This window comes from Hyla sarda, unplaced genomic scaffold (assembly GCF_029499605.1).
Source record: "Hyla sarda isolate aHylSar1 unplaced genomic scaffold, aHylSar1.hap1 scaffold_1829, whole genome shotgun sequence".
Taxonomy (NCBI): domain Eukaryota; kingdom Metazoa; phylum Chordata; class Amphibia; order Anura; family Hylidae; genus Hyla; species Hyla sarda.
This window is the reverse complement of record NW_026608476.1, coordinates 12,726-25,924: the sequence shown is the minus strand read 5'-3', so window position 1 is coordinate 25,924 and position 13,199 is coordinate 12,726. Positions and strand designations below refer to the sequence as shown.

The 13,199-nt window shown below is 47.1% G+C and overlaps 4 non-coding genes and 1 pseudogene across 4 annotated transcripts; all 5 read right to left on the bottom strand.

Moving 5' to 3' along the window:
* Positions 1-3,623: 3,623 nt before the first annotated feature.
* LOC130314536 (U2 spliceosomal RNA) lies at positions 3,624-3,841 on the bottom strand (annotated as a pseudogene).
* Positions 3,842-5,934: 2,093 nt separating this feature from the next.
* Positions 5,935-6,125, bottom strand: LOC130314512 (U2 spliceosomal RNA). Its single transcript, XR_008862184.1, has one exon. It is a non-coding gene; the product is annotated as a U2 spliceosomal RNA (small nuclear RNA).
* Positions 6,126-8,216: 2,091 nt separating this feature from the next.
* LOC130314533 (U2 spliceosomal RNA) lies at positions 8,217-8,414 on the bottom strand. The gene has a single exon (XR_008862202.1). It is a non-coding gene; the product is annotated as a U2 spliceosomal RNA (small nuclear RNA).
* A 694-nt stretch (positions 8,415-9,108) lies between these two features.
* On the bottom strand, positions 9,109-9,296 carry LOC130314535 (U2 spliceosomal RNA). The gene has a single exon (XR_008862204.1). It is a non-coding gene; the product is annotated as a U2 spliceosomal RNA (small nuclear RNA).
* A 2,082-nt stretch (positions 9,297-11,378) lies between these two features.
* On the bottom strand, positions 11,379-11,569 carry LOC130314511 (U2 spliceosomal RNA). The gene has a single exon (XR_008862183.1). It is a non-coding gene; the product is annotated as a U2 spliceosomal RNA (small nuclear RNA).
* Between the last annotated feature and the right edge of the window lie 1,630 nt (positions 11,570-13,199).

The window sequence follows — 13,199 nt, the reverse complement described above, 5'->3', positions numbered from 1 at the left end:
TTCAAAGTCTAAGGATAAAATTGCTACAGTTTGATTTCTATCCTTAAAATACCATAAAACATCTCTTAAAATATTTAGGGATTCAGCTATAGACCTTCCAGGTACCCCACAAACCTGATTTGGGTGAATTAATTTATGAATAAAAGGTTTAAAACGGACAGCTAATAACTTGGCTAAAACTTTATAATCGACATTTAAAAGTGTGATGGGGCGCCAATTTTTTAGCATATCCTTTTCACCCTTTTTAAAAAGTAATGATACAATCCCCCTCCTCCAGGAAGGGGGAAGTTCATTAACAATAAAAGTTTCTTTATACAATAAAACCATATCATCCTTTAAAATATCCCAAAAAGCTAAATAAAATTCGATGGGTAAACCATCTTCCCCAGGGGCCTTCCCACTAGAAAAACTTTTAAAAACAAATAAAAGTTCATCTAAGTTAAGATCACGGGATAAAACCTCCTGGTCTAAAACATCTAGCTTAAAATCAAGGGAATTAAGAACATGTTCTAAAAAGGATGGATTAAGATCTTTCTTATTAAAAAGAAGCTGGTAGAAGTTAAAAACTGCATCTAACATGCCTTTTGGAGTGGATTCACCCTCAAGGTTTTGGATGATATCCCTCCTATTCATCACTTTTTTAAAAAAGAAACGGGAACATTTCTCGCCCTCCTCCAGGTGCTGCACATGTGAGTTAAAAATGATTTGTTTCCCTTTCTTTTCTATGGCATGTTTTATTTCAGTTTTAAGGTTTAAAATATCATTTTCTACATCCATACCAGCTTCTTTCAATTTAAAAAGTACATTTAAACGCATGTTAAGAACATAAAACCACTGTTTTTCCATTTTTGCCTTCTTCTTACCTGCTTTGATAAAAAAAAATCTGATTTTAGATTTGGTGCCCTCCCACCAGTGCAGCATAGGCTCGTGGGGTTTTCTTTGTGATTGCCAGCATTGGTAGGTCCGCACAAACTCCTCTTTTATCTCAGGGTCCTCTAGGAGTGTGGTGTTTAATCTCCAGAGGCCCCTTTTTGCTTTTTGCTCCCCCTCTAGCTCCAGGCCCACCAAGAGGAGCTTATGATCAGAGAAGATATTCTGCTCGAGCGTGCATTTCAGGGGTTTAAAAGCTCTAGAGGAAAAAATAAAATCGATTCTGGAGCTCACTCTTCCATTGGACCATGTGGCGCCTGGGTCCTCCGGCAAGAGATCCTTCCAGCAATCTTTCAAATTAAAATCATCAATAAAATTTTTAAGCAGGTAAGAAGTGCGGTCTTTACGATTAATATCCCCACCCTGCCGGTGTTCCCCATCACGTATGCAGTTAAAATCACCTCCCACCAGCAGGGGGGAAGACCCAACACAAAACAGTGGTAAAATTTCAAATAGTTCTGCCCGCTCCTGTTTATCAGGAGGGGCATACACATTTAAAACACGAATTAAAAGTCCATTAAAATATAGATGAATTAAAAGAGCTCTGCCAGGCACAATCTCAGTTACTGTATGAATAGAAAAGGACTGGCCTCGGCAGAGCAGCCCAACACCCACAGAACGACAGTCATTTGCACCGGACCATATGGATGGGCCCAGCTTCCAGTCTTCTTTTAAGTCTTTATAGTCCATTTTACTAGGGATTCCACATTCTTGTAGCAGGCAAAGGTCAAAGTCACATGTCTCTAGATAAGAAAATAAAGCAGCCCTGCGATCAGGGCTCTTTAAGGACCTCACATTGAGTGAGGCAATTTTTACAGGGATAGGCATAGTTTATGGAGAGTCCGTGCTTGGAGAATCAAAGTCAATAATAAGCTGCGTACCGTCATCCCCCGCCTGCGGGGTCATCAGCTCCTTGATGTTCTGAGGGTCGGAGCTTGAGATCGATGATGCCCCGACCCTGAGCTCGCTCTCGTCCGAACTACGGCACGCCGCTTTCCTTTGAATGTCTTCCTCTTCTTCTTCTCTTTGTCTTTTAAATGTCACACTGCTGTCCATATCCTCTGTGTTGCTCTCACTCGATGTAATCTCTGGCCCCCGGCTGATGGATCTGCGTCTTCTTTCATCATTTGACGACTGGAACTGCTGCACAGGGGCCTGTGAGGCCTCTTTTCCGGAACCTTTGCCGCTTCCTTGGGAAGTTTTCATCGCTTGTTCCCCAGCAAGCGTTGCTGAGGACTGTTGCTCCAACTTCCCCATCGATCGACGATGGCCAGTTTTACCCACCGGGTCCACTGCTGGCGGGGCAGCAAACCCTGGTTTGGCGCCACTTGTCTTCTTGGCCCTGTCCTGTATAGGCGGAGTAACAGGACCGGGCTCAGACCTGGCCACCTGGCTCCCCTTCCGGCGGGCTTTCACCGGGGCCTCTTCGTCCGGAGCAGGGCGACCCTGGGCCAAGCCAGTACCTGGCTTATGCTGCAATTTTGGGTCCACTTTTGCCCCCACCGAGGCCCGTCGGCTGCCACCCGCCACAGGTGAGCCCCCTTCAGAAGTTTCGGCGGGCTCTTGAGCCAGGTAGGAAGTCGATCGACGTCTTTCAATTTCCCGGGCAGTAAACTCGATCACCCGCCCGGGCTTCGTGGAATCCCCATGGCCTCCCCCTAGCACTACCACCGGTGGGCCCCCCGATGGAGCACCAGAGGTCTTGGGCCTGGACCCATCAGTACCTGCCATCTGGGGTTTGGGCATCTTAAAAAAGGACGTCTTTTGTCCTGTCCCCTCTTTGGGTGGGCCCAGCCTTGACCCACCCATCGTAGTTTTTGCTTTATGGGGACAGGAATTAAAATCGTGATTTTCCTCTCCGCAGAGGTTGCACCTTATCGTATGGCTACATCTTGAGGCTATGTGACCTTCTTGGCCACACCTATTGCAGCGAATCACACGCTCCGCGCCGCAGGTCTCCTGGGTGTGGCCAAACCTCAAGCAATTTCGGCAATACATAGGCATTTGAGGATAGAACAGGAAGCCCCGAACTCTCCCGATGGCAAAATTTGGGGGCGGATGGCAAAGACCCCCAATACCACCGGGATCCTTACGGAGCTTGACCCAGAACTTCCTCTTGCCGTTCCAGAACCGCACGGAGTTCAAGATTTTGTTTGCGAATCGCACCTCTTCGCAGTATCGCCGAAGAAAAGTGGCTATATCCTCCGTGGTCACATGAGGGCTGTGCATAGCCACCACCAACGGTATATGTTCCTCACCATAGAGGAACTGGAACGAAAGACCGTCGAGTCGATCGTCCCTCTGGTCCGCACCAGACAAGGTTGCATAGATGTTATCGCAACACGCCGTGGCCGTGAAGGTGACGGTATACAGGCCACGGCTTTCCTGGTCATTTAGACACAGGATGTCCTCCCTATTGAGGCGGAAGTAGTCAAGAAGAATCACCTCCGCAATGAAGCGGAGGTTCTTCAACTGACGATGGCTCTCCGACACCTCTATGCGGATGGTATTTCGCATCGACATTTCCCCAGAGGGGAAAGCCCAGGAGAACGGCATCTTCCACACCCAGGGACTAAGCCCCTTCCCCAATAGCAGCAGGGGCTCGGAATCCCGCTATAAAAGCGGAACCCTTACCCAAGGCAGAGGTCGGGGGTACCCTAGGTGCTTCCGAAGCTACAGGTAACGCTCAACGTACCGAAAATGCCTTCTGAGACACAAGGTCCCAGAGACAGGGGGATCGCAACCCGTTGTCCGTGGACTAAGCCCGCTCCCCAATAGCAGCAAGGGGGTGAAGTCCCTCCGTAAGGAGAGACAATCCCCCAAGGCCGAGAAGCGGGGTACCACAGACACCTTCCGACCAGACCAAATGCAGATACTACACTTGATCTTAGCCAAAAGGCCGAGAAGCGATAACCGTGAAAGGGGCGGGCCCAACAAGGTCCCCTTCATGGGCACTATCACTGCTTGCTGTCAGGGAGGCTGCCAGACAATTTTCCATGCACACTCTGGGCTGGGGGGCAGTCAACCACCAGTACACACAGCAGAACCTAAACCCATACCATTATTGCTAAGCAGCAAGACAGGGGCCCATTGCACTCCCACGGGGCCTTTTTAAATGCAATCCATAACCCGGATTTGCCAGGAACCCTTCTTACTCCTCCTACTTGCATGTGACACTGGGCTTAGGATCTGCATAGGAAACACACACACAAGCACACACCTACCTTTGTTGCCTGCAGATGCCTCCTTGGCTGTCCCCAAACGGTATCAAACCAACACCCACGGGAAGCTGTAAGCATAGAGGACATGCCTGCACCCCATTGGACTTACCTGTGTGGGTTAAATCCGGGTTATTTGACAACCTATGGCGGTGATGGTTCTGCTCAGGCAGAGCAGTGCTGATGCTCCTCATAAAGCTGTCGCTGCTGTGAAGGTTCTAGGTGACATCACAAATCCCTATGGTTACATACACAACAAAGCTGGGTTGTTGTTGTTTACACTCTGCAAGGCCTGTGGAAGTGAGTGACATCATAGCACTGTAGTTCTGAGGGTTCAAGATGGATGCAACAATCTCCTGTTGCTTCTATGAAGGCCGTAATAGACGACATCACCAAACAGCTCCATAGTCACATACACAGCAAAGGAGAGATGTTGTTTACACCTAGTGATGTCAGTGGTATTGAGTGACATCACAGCACAGTGCTAAGGCTCCTGGGCCTGGACACAGCAGCGGCTGCAATATCTCAACGGAGAATACGTTTATATCTATGTGTGTGTGTGCGCATATATATATATATATATATATATATATATATATATATATATATTTCTCCGCCGAAATCACTTTTAAACCCATTTCCACCTTTTTTTCCCTTCTCTTCCTCTTACTTTTTTTTCACGTTTTTTTAAGTTTTTCTCCTTTTCGCCTCTTTTCTGGGCGTATTATTCTTCTTTTTCTTCTTTTTTTTCGTCTAATGCATACCCCATCAGTGCAGCAATGCTTATTCAATACCGCCAGCAGATGGAGACACTGGGGGATAATTTTCTAAGGATTTATACTGATTTTTCCTGTCTGAATTTGTCGCACAGAAAGTTGCAGGCCAAATATGTGTGACATTTCTGCGACTTTAGCTTCTAGAGCATTTTTACAACATTATACATAGGTGCTGAATACATAAAAAGCGACTGTTCAGCGACAGACAAGTCGCATCGGCTGAAAGTAGGCCAGAATGTCAGTCCATGTTGGAGCAGGTTTAGATACAGTCTAAAGCATAGATCTCAAAGTCTGTGCACAGAATTTAGCAAGGGCCTCGCACCTTCTGATGCATCAGGTAGGTGCACAATAGCATAGCCTAACCCTCTGTACTTTGGTCTATATTGATGCGGGACATAGACAGCCAGCTGATGACCAATCCATTAGTGCAATGGATGGCTGGAAGCATTTGTCTTTGCCTTTGCAATACCACAGAAGCAATGCATGGTCAATGTACAGCAATGACACACCTGTGTGAACAGCCAGGAGACCCCCCCCCCCCCCCCCCATGTTATGTTACATAGTTACATAGTTAGTACGGTCGAAAAAAGACATATGTCCATCAAGTTCAACCAGGGAATTAAGGGGTAGGGGTGTGGCGCGATATTGGGGAAGGGATGAGATTTTATATTTCTTCATAAGCATTAATCTTATTTTGTCAATTAGGAACATTCAGCACCCACCCGCTATCAAGGCAGCTGCCTATCATGTCATGCCCTACCTGCACAGGTGTGCTGGCTACTCAAATGATCCAATTAAGGAGGCCATTTAGTCAGCAGCAGCAGAAGTCCTGTGCCTGGACGCTCCAACAGGGGCCAGACACAAGCAGAAGCAGAAGCAGCAGAAGCAGCAGCAGCACCACCTTTTGTTTTTTGGCTGCAGCAGCAGCAAGGCCCACAGGGCTGGCTAGCTGGCTAGCCAGCAAGCAGGTAGCAATGAAAGTAGGAATCTTTCTTTTTAACCCTGTAAGGGGGTGGTGCACTGTACCCGAAGATACTGCCATATCGGGTCAATGCATAGGGCGACGGAAGCAAGCTTCGAAATCGGCCCCCGTTCTCAAAAATCCATTTAATATATGGTCCCCAGATAGGGGACGTATCAGATATTAAACTGATAAGAACAGATACTACACTTGATCTTAGCCAAAAGGCCGAGAAGCGATAACCGTGAAAGGGGTGGGCCCAACAAGGTCCCCTTCATGGGCACTATCACTGCTTGCTGTCAGGGAGGCTGCCAGACAATTTTCCATGCACACTCTGGGCTGGGGGGCAGTCAACCACCAGTACACACAGCAGAACCTAAACCCATACCATTATTGCTAAGCAGCAAGACAGGGGCCCATTGCACTCCCACGGGGCCTTTTTAAATGCAATCCATAACCCGGATTTGCCAGGAACCCTTCTTACTCCTCCTACTTGCATGTGACACTGGGCTTAGGATCTGCATAGGAAACACACACACAAGCACACACCTACCTTTGTTGCCTGCAGATGCCTCCTTGGCTGTCCCCAAACGGTATCAAACCAACACCCACGGGAAGCTGTAAGCATAGAGGACATGCCTGCACCCCATTGGACTTACCTGTGTGGGTTAAATCCGGGTTATTTGACAACCTATGGCGGTGATGGTTCTGCTCAGGCAGAGCAGTGCTGATGCTCCTCATAAAGCTGTCGCTGCTGTGAAGGTTCTAGGTGACATCACAAATCCCTATGGTTACATACACAACAAAGCTGGGTTGTTGTTGTTTACACTCTGCAAGGCCTGTGGAAGTGAGTGACATCATAGCACTGTAGTTCTGAGGGTTCAAGATGGATGCAACAATCTCCTGTTGCTTCTATGAAGGCCGTAATAGACGACATCACCAAACAGCTCCATAGTCACATACACAGCAAAGGAGAGATGTTGTTTACACCTAGTGATGTCAGTGGTATTGAGTGACATCACAGCACAGTGCTAAGGCTCCTGGGCCTGGACACAGCAGCGGCTGCAATATCTCAACGGAGAATACGTTTATATCTATGTGTGTGTGTGCGCATATATATATATATATATATATATATATATATATATATATATATTTCTCCGCCGAAATCACTTTTAAACCCATTTCCACCTTTTTTTCCCTTCTCTTCCTCTTACTTTTTTTTCACGTTTTTTTACGTTTTTCTCCTTTTCGCCTCTTTTCTGGGCGTATTATTCTTCTTTTTCTTCTTTTTTTTCGTCTAATGCATACCCCATCAGTGCAGCAATGCTTATTCAATACCGCCAGCAGATGGAGACACTGGGGGATAATTTTCTAAGGATTTATACTGATTTTTCCTGTCTGAATTTGTCGCACAGAAAGTTGCAGGCCAAATATGTGTGACATTTCTGCGACTTTAGCTTCTAGAGCATTTTTACAACATTATACATAGGTGCTGAATACATAAAAAGCGACTGTTCAGCGACAGACAAGTCGCATCGGCTGAAAGTAGGCCAGAATGTCAGTCCATGTTGGAGCAGGTTTAGATACAGTCTAAAGCATAGATCTCAAAGTCTGTGCACAGAATTTAGCAAGGGCCTCGCACCTTCTGATGCATCAGGTAGGTGCACAATAGCATAGCCTAACCCTCTGTACTTTGGTCTATATTGATGCGGGACATAGACAGCCAGCTGATGACCAATCCATTAGTGCAATGGATGGCTGGAAGCATTTGTCTTTGCCTTTGCAATACCACAGAAGCAATGCATGGTCAATGTACAGCAATGACACACCTGTGTGAACAGCCAGGAGACCCCCCCCCCCCCCCCATGTTATGTTACATAGTTACATAGTTAGTACGGTCGAAAAAAGACATATGTCCATCAAGTTCAACCAGGGAATTAAGGGGTAGGGGTGTGGCGCGATATTGGGGAAGGGATGAGATTTTATATTTCTTCATAAGCATTAATCTTATTTTGTCAATTAGGAACATTCAGCACCCACCCGCTATCAAGGCAGCTGCCTATCATGTCATGCCCTACCTGCACAGGTGTGCTGGCTACTCAAATGATCCAATTAAGGAGGCCATTTAGTCAGCAGCAGCAGAAGTCCTGTGCCTGGACGCTCCAACAGGGGCCAGACACAAGCAGAAGCAGAAGCAGCAGAAGCAGCAGCAGCACCACCTTTTGTTTTTTGGCTGCAGCAGCAGCAAGGCCCACAGGGCTGGCTAGCTGGCTAGCCAGCAAGCAGGTAGCAATGAAAGTAGGAATCTTTCTTTTTAACCCTGTAAGGGGGTGGTGCACTGTACCCGAAGATACTGCCATATCGGGTCAATGCATAGGGCGACGGAAGCAAGCTTCGAAATCGGCCCCCGTTCTCAAAAATCCATTTAATATATGGTCCCCAGATAGGGGACGTATCAGATATTAAACTGATAAGAACAGATTTTTTTTTTTTTTTTTTTTTTTTTTTTTTTTATCTAAAGCCGAGGAACGTGCTTTCGATTCACCCAAAGTGCAAGAAAAAGTGCAAACGTGTTACACTAAAAAAAACGTGCACAAAGGATGCGGTCTATCGCAAGCCCTTCTCCGATAGGAGAGAGGCCCCCCAACAAACCTTACCCTTCGCCTCCGGACCAAAAGGTACCTGCGAGGTTCCAGGTTCGATGTCCCTTTTCGCCGAAGCTACTAGGGGACCACAAATGCTCCCGGCATCCCCCTTGGCGTTAGCCAAGGTATCTGCCCGCAGAGCCGATTACGGTAGGTACCCTGCCAAAGCAGGAGTACCCGGGGTGTTTGCAGGGAGGTGCGGAACCTAATGGCCACACACACCTCCCCTAGACCGCCAGGAGGGACACCCAGAAGGGCTACCGCATCCTGACCAATCCTGTGAACACACAACACGCAAAAAGTGACACAGTGAGACAAAAAAGAAATAAATAAGTGAATGTGTGCAGATATACTGCCCGGACATCCGGCCGGATCTATAAAAATTTCTCTGATCCTAGCCAGAAGGCCGGGAATCAAGAGGTGAGTGCCACAAGGTGAAGAGATTATGGTGCCCGTGCTTCAACTCAGTGAGCCTATCCTCCCAGTGAGTTTCGGCACCTCGGGGTCACCACTCCCCGAGGCACAAAAGTACCTCGGCTCTAGACCCTCTCAGCCTCATGGCGAGACCCGGAGGGAACAGGTCACATCGGGGCAGCCGTCGAGCTGATTCCTCAGAACCAGCCCCGGAAAGCCCTGGTACACCTGCATCCTCCATGCAGCACCCATCCCCACCAGCCCCATACCGGCGTTACTGTCCACCGGCATGAAAAACTGATAAGAACAGATACTACACTTGATCTTAGCCAAAAGGCCGAGAAGCGATAACCGTGAAAGGGGCGGGCCCAACAAGGTCCCCTTCATGGGCACTATCACTGCTTGCTGTCAGGGAGGCTGCCAGACAATTTTCCATGCACACTCTGGGCTGGGGGGCAGTCAACCACCAGTACACACAGCAGAACCTAAACCCATACCATTATTGCTAAGCAGCAAGACAGGGGCCCATTGCACTCCCACGGGGCCTTTTTAAATGCAATCCATAACCCGGATTTGCCAGGAACCCTTCTTACTCCTCCTACTTGCATGTGACACTGGGCTTAGGATCTGCATAGGAAACACACACACAAGCACACACCTACCTTTGTTGCCTGCAGATGCCTCCTTGGCTGTCCCCAAACGGTATCAAACCAACACCCACGGGAAGCTGTAAGCATAGAGGACATGCCTGCACCCCATTGGACTTACCTGTGTGGGTTAAATCCGGGTTATTTGACAACCTATGGCGGTGATGGTTCTGCTCAGGCAGAGCAGTGCTGATGCTCCTCATAAAGCTGTCGCTGCTGTGAAGGTTCTAGGTGACATCACAAATCCCTATGGTTACATACACAACAAAGCTGGGTTGTTGTTGTTTACACTCTGCAAGGCCTGTGGAAGTGAGTGACATCATAGCACTGTAGTTCTGAGGGTTCAAGATGGATGCAACAATCTCCTGTTGCTTCTATGAAGGCCGTAATAGACGACATCACCAAACAGCTCCATAGTCACATACACAGCAAAGGAGAGATGTTGTTTACACCTAGTGATGTCAGTGGTATTGAGTGACATCACAGCACAGTGCTAAGGCTCCTGGGCCTGGACACAGCAGCGGCTGCAATATCTCAACGGAGAATACGTTTATATCTATGTGTGTGTGTGCGCATATATATATATATATATATATATATATATATATATATATATATATTTCTCCGCCGAAATCACTTTTAAACCCATTTCCACCTTTTTTTCCCTTCTCTTCCTCTTACTTTTTTTTCACGTTTTTTTACGTTTTTCTCCTTTTCGCCTCTTTTCTGGGCGTATTATTCTTCTTTTTCTTCTTTTTTTTCGTCTAATGCATACCCCATCAGTGCAGCAATGCTTATTCAATACCGCCAGCAGATGGAGACACTGGGGGATAATTTTCTAAGGATTTATACTGATTTTTCCTGTCTGAATTTGTCGCACAGAAAGTTGCAGGCCAAATATGTGTGACATTTCTGCGACTTTAGCTTCTAGAGCATTTTTACAACATTATACATAGGTGCTGAATACATAAAAAGCGACTGTTCAGCGACAGACAAGTCGCATCGGCTGAAAGTAGGCCAGAATGTCAGTCCATGTTGGAGCAGGTTTAGATACAGTCTAAAGCATAGATCTCAAAGTCTGTGCACAGAATTTAGCAAGGGCCTCGCACCTTCTGATGCATCAGGTAGGTGCACAATAGCATAGCCTAACCCTCTGTACTTTGGTCTATATTGATGCGGGACATAGACAGCCAGCTGATGACCAATCCATTAGTGCAATGGATGGCTGGAAGCATTTGTCTTTGCCTTTGCAATACCACAGAAGCAATGCATGGTCAATGTACAGCAATGACACACCTGTGTGAACAGCCAGGAGACCCCCCCCCCCATGTTATGTTACATAGTTACATAGTTAGTACGGTCGAAAAAAGACATATGTCCATCAAGTTCAACCAGGGAATTAAGGGGTAGGGGTGTGGCGCGATATTGGGGAAGGGATGAGATTTTATATTTCTTCATAAGCATTAATCTTATTTTGTCAATTAGGAACATTCAGCACCCACCCGCTATCAAGGCAGCTGCCTATCATGTCATGCCCTACCTGCACAGGTGTGCTGGCTACTCAAATGATCCAATTAAGGAGGCCATTTAGTCAGCAGCAGCAGAAGTCCTGTGCCTGGACGCTCCAACAGGGGCCAGACACAAGCAGAAGCAGCAGAAGCAGCAGCAGCACCACCTTTTGTTTTTTGGCTGCAGCAGCAGCAAGGCCCACAGGGCTGGCTAGCTGGCTAGCCAGCAAGCAGGTAGCAATGAAAGTAGGAATCTTTCTTTTTAACCCTGTAAGGGGGTGGTGCACTGTACCCGAAGATACTGCCATATCGGGTCAATGCATAGGGCGACGGAAGCAAGCTTCGAAATCGGCCCCCGTTCTCAAAAATCCATTTAATATATGGTCCCCAGATAGGGGACGTATCAGATATTAAACTGATAAGAACAGATACTACACTTGATCTTAGCCAAAAGGCCGAGAAGCGATAACCGTGAAAGGGGCGGGCCCAACAAGGTCCCCTTCATGGGCACTATCACTGCTTGCTGTCAGGGAGGCTGCCAGACAATTTTCCATGCACACTCTGGGCTGGGGGGCAGTCAACCACCAGTACACACAGCAGAACCTAAACCCATACCATTATTGCTAAGCAGCAAGACAGGGGCCCATTGCACTCCCACTGGGCCTTTTTAAATGCAATCCATAACCCGGATTTGCCAGGAACCCTTCTTACTCCTCCTACTTGCATGTGACACTGGGCTTAGGATCTGCATAGGAAACACACACACAAGCACACACCTACCTTTGTTGCCTGCAGATGCCTCCTTGGCTGTCCCCAAACGGTATCAAACCAACACCCACGGGAAGCTGTAAGCATAGAGGACATGCCTGCACCCCATTGGACTTACCTGTGTGGGTTAAATCCGGGTTATTTGACAACCTATGGCGGTGATGGTTCTGCTCAGGCAGAGCAGTGCTGATGCTCCTCATAAAGCTGTCGCTGCTGTGAAGGTTCTAGGTGACATCACAAATCCCTATGGTTACATACACAACAAAGCTGGGTTGTTGTTGTTTACACTCTGCAAGGCCTGTGGAAGTGAGTGACATCATAGCACTGTAGTTCTGAGGGTTCAAGATGGATGCAACAATCTCCTGTTGCTTCTATGAAGGCCGTAATAGACGACATCACCAAACAGCTCCATAGTCACATACACAGCAAAGGAGAGATGTTGTTTACACCTAGTGATGTCAGTGGTATTGAGTGACATCACAGCACAGTGCTAAGGCTCCTGGGCCTGGACACAGCAGCGGCTGCAATATCTCAACGGAGAATACGTTTATATCTATGTGTGTGTGTGCGCATATATATATATATATATATATATATATATATATATATATATATATTTCTCCGCCGAAATCACTTTTAAACCCATTTCCACCTTTTTTTCCCTTCTCTTCCTCTTACTTTTTTTTCACGTTTTTTTACGTTTTTCTCCTTTTCGCCTCTTTTCTGGGCGTATTATTCTTCTTTTTCTTCTTTTTTTTCGTCTAATGCATACCCCATCAGTGCAGCAATGCTTATTCAATACCGCCAGCAGATGGAGACACTGGGGGATAATTTTCTAAGGATTTATACTGATTTTTCCTGTCTGAATTTGTCGCACAGAAAGTTGCAGGCCAAATATGTGTGACATTTCTGCGACTTTAGCTTCTAGAGCATTTTTACAACATTATACATAGGTGCTGAATACATAAAAAGCGACTGTTCAGCGACAGACAAGTCGCATCGGCTGAAAGTAGGCCAGAATGTCAGTCCATGTTGGAGCAGGTTTAGATACAGTCTAAAGCATAGATCTCAAAGTCTGTGCACAGAATTTAGCAAGGGCCTCGCACCTTCTGATGCATCAGGTAGGTGCACAATAGCATAGCCTAACCCTCTGTACTTTGGTCTATATTGATGCGGGACATAGACAGCCAGCTGATGACCAATCCATTAGTGCAATGGATGGCTGGAAGCATTTGTCTTTGCCTTTGCAATACCACAGAAGCAATGCATGGTCAATGTACAGCAATGACACACCTGTGTGAACAGCCAGGAGACCCCCCCCCATGTTAT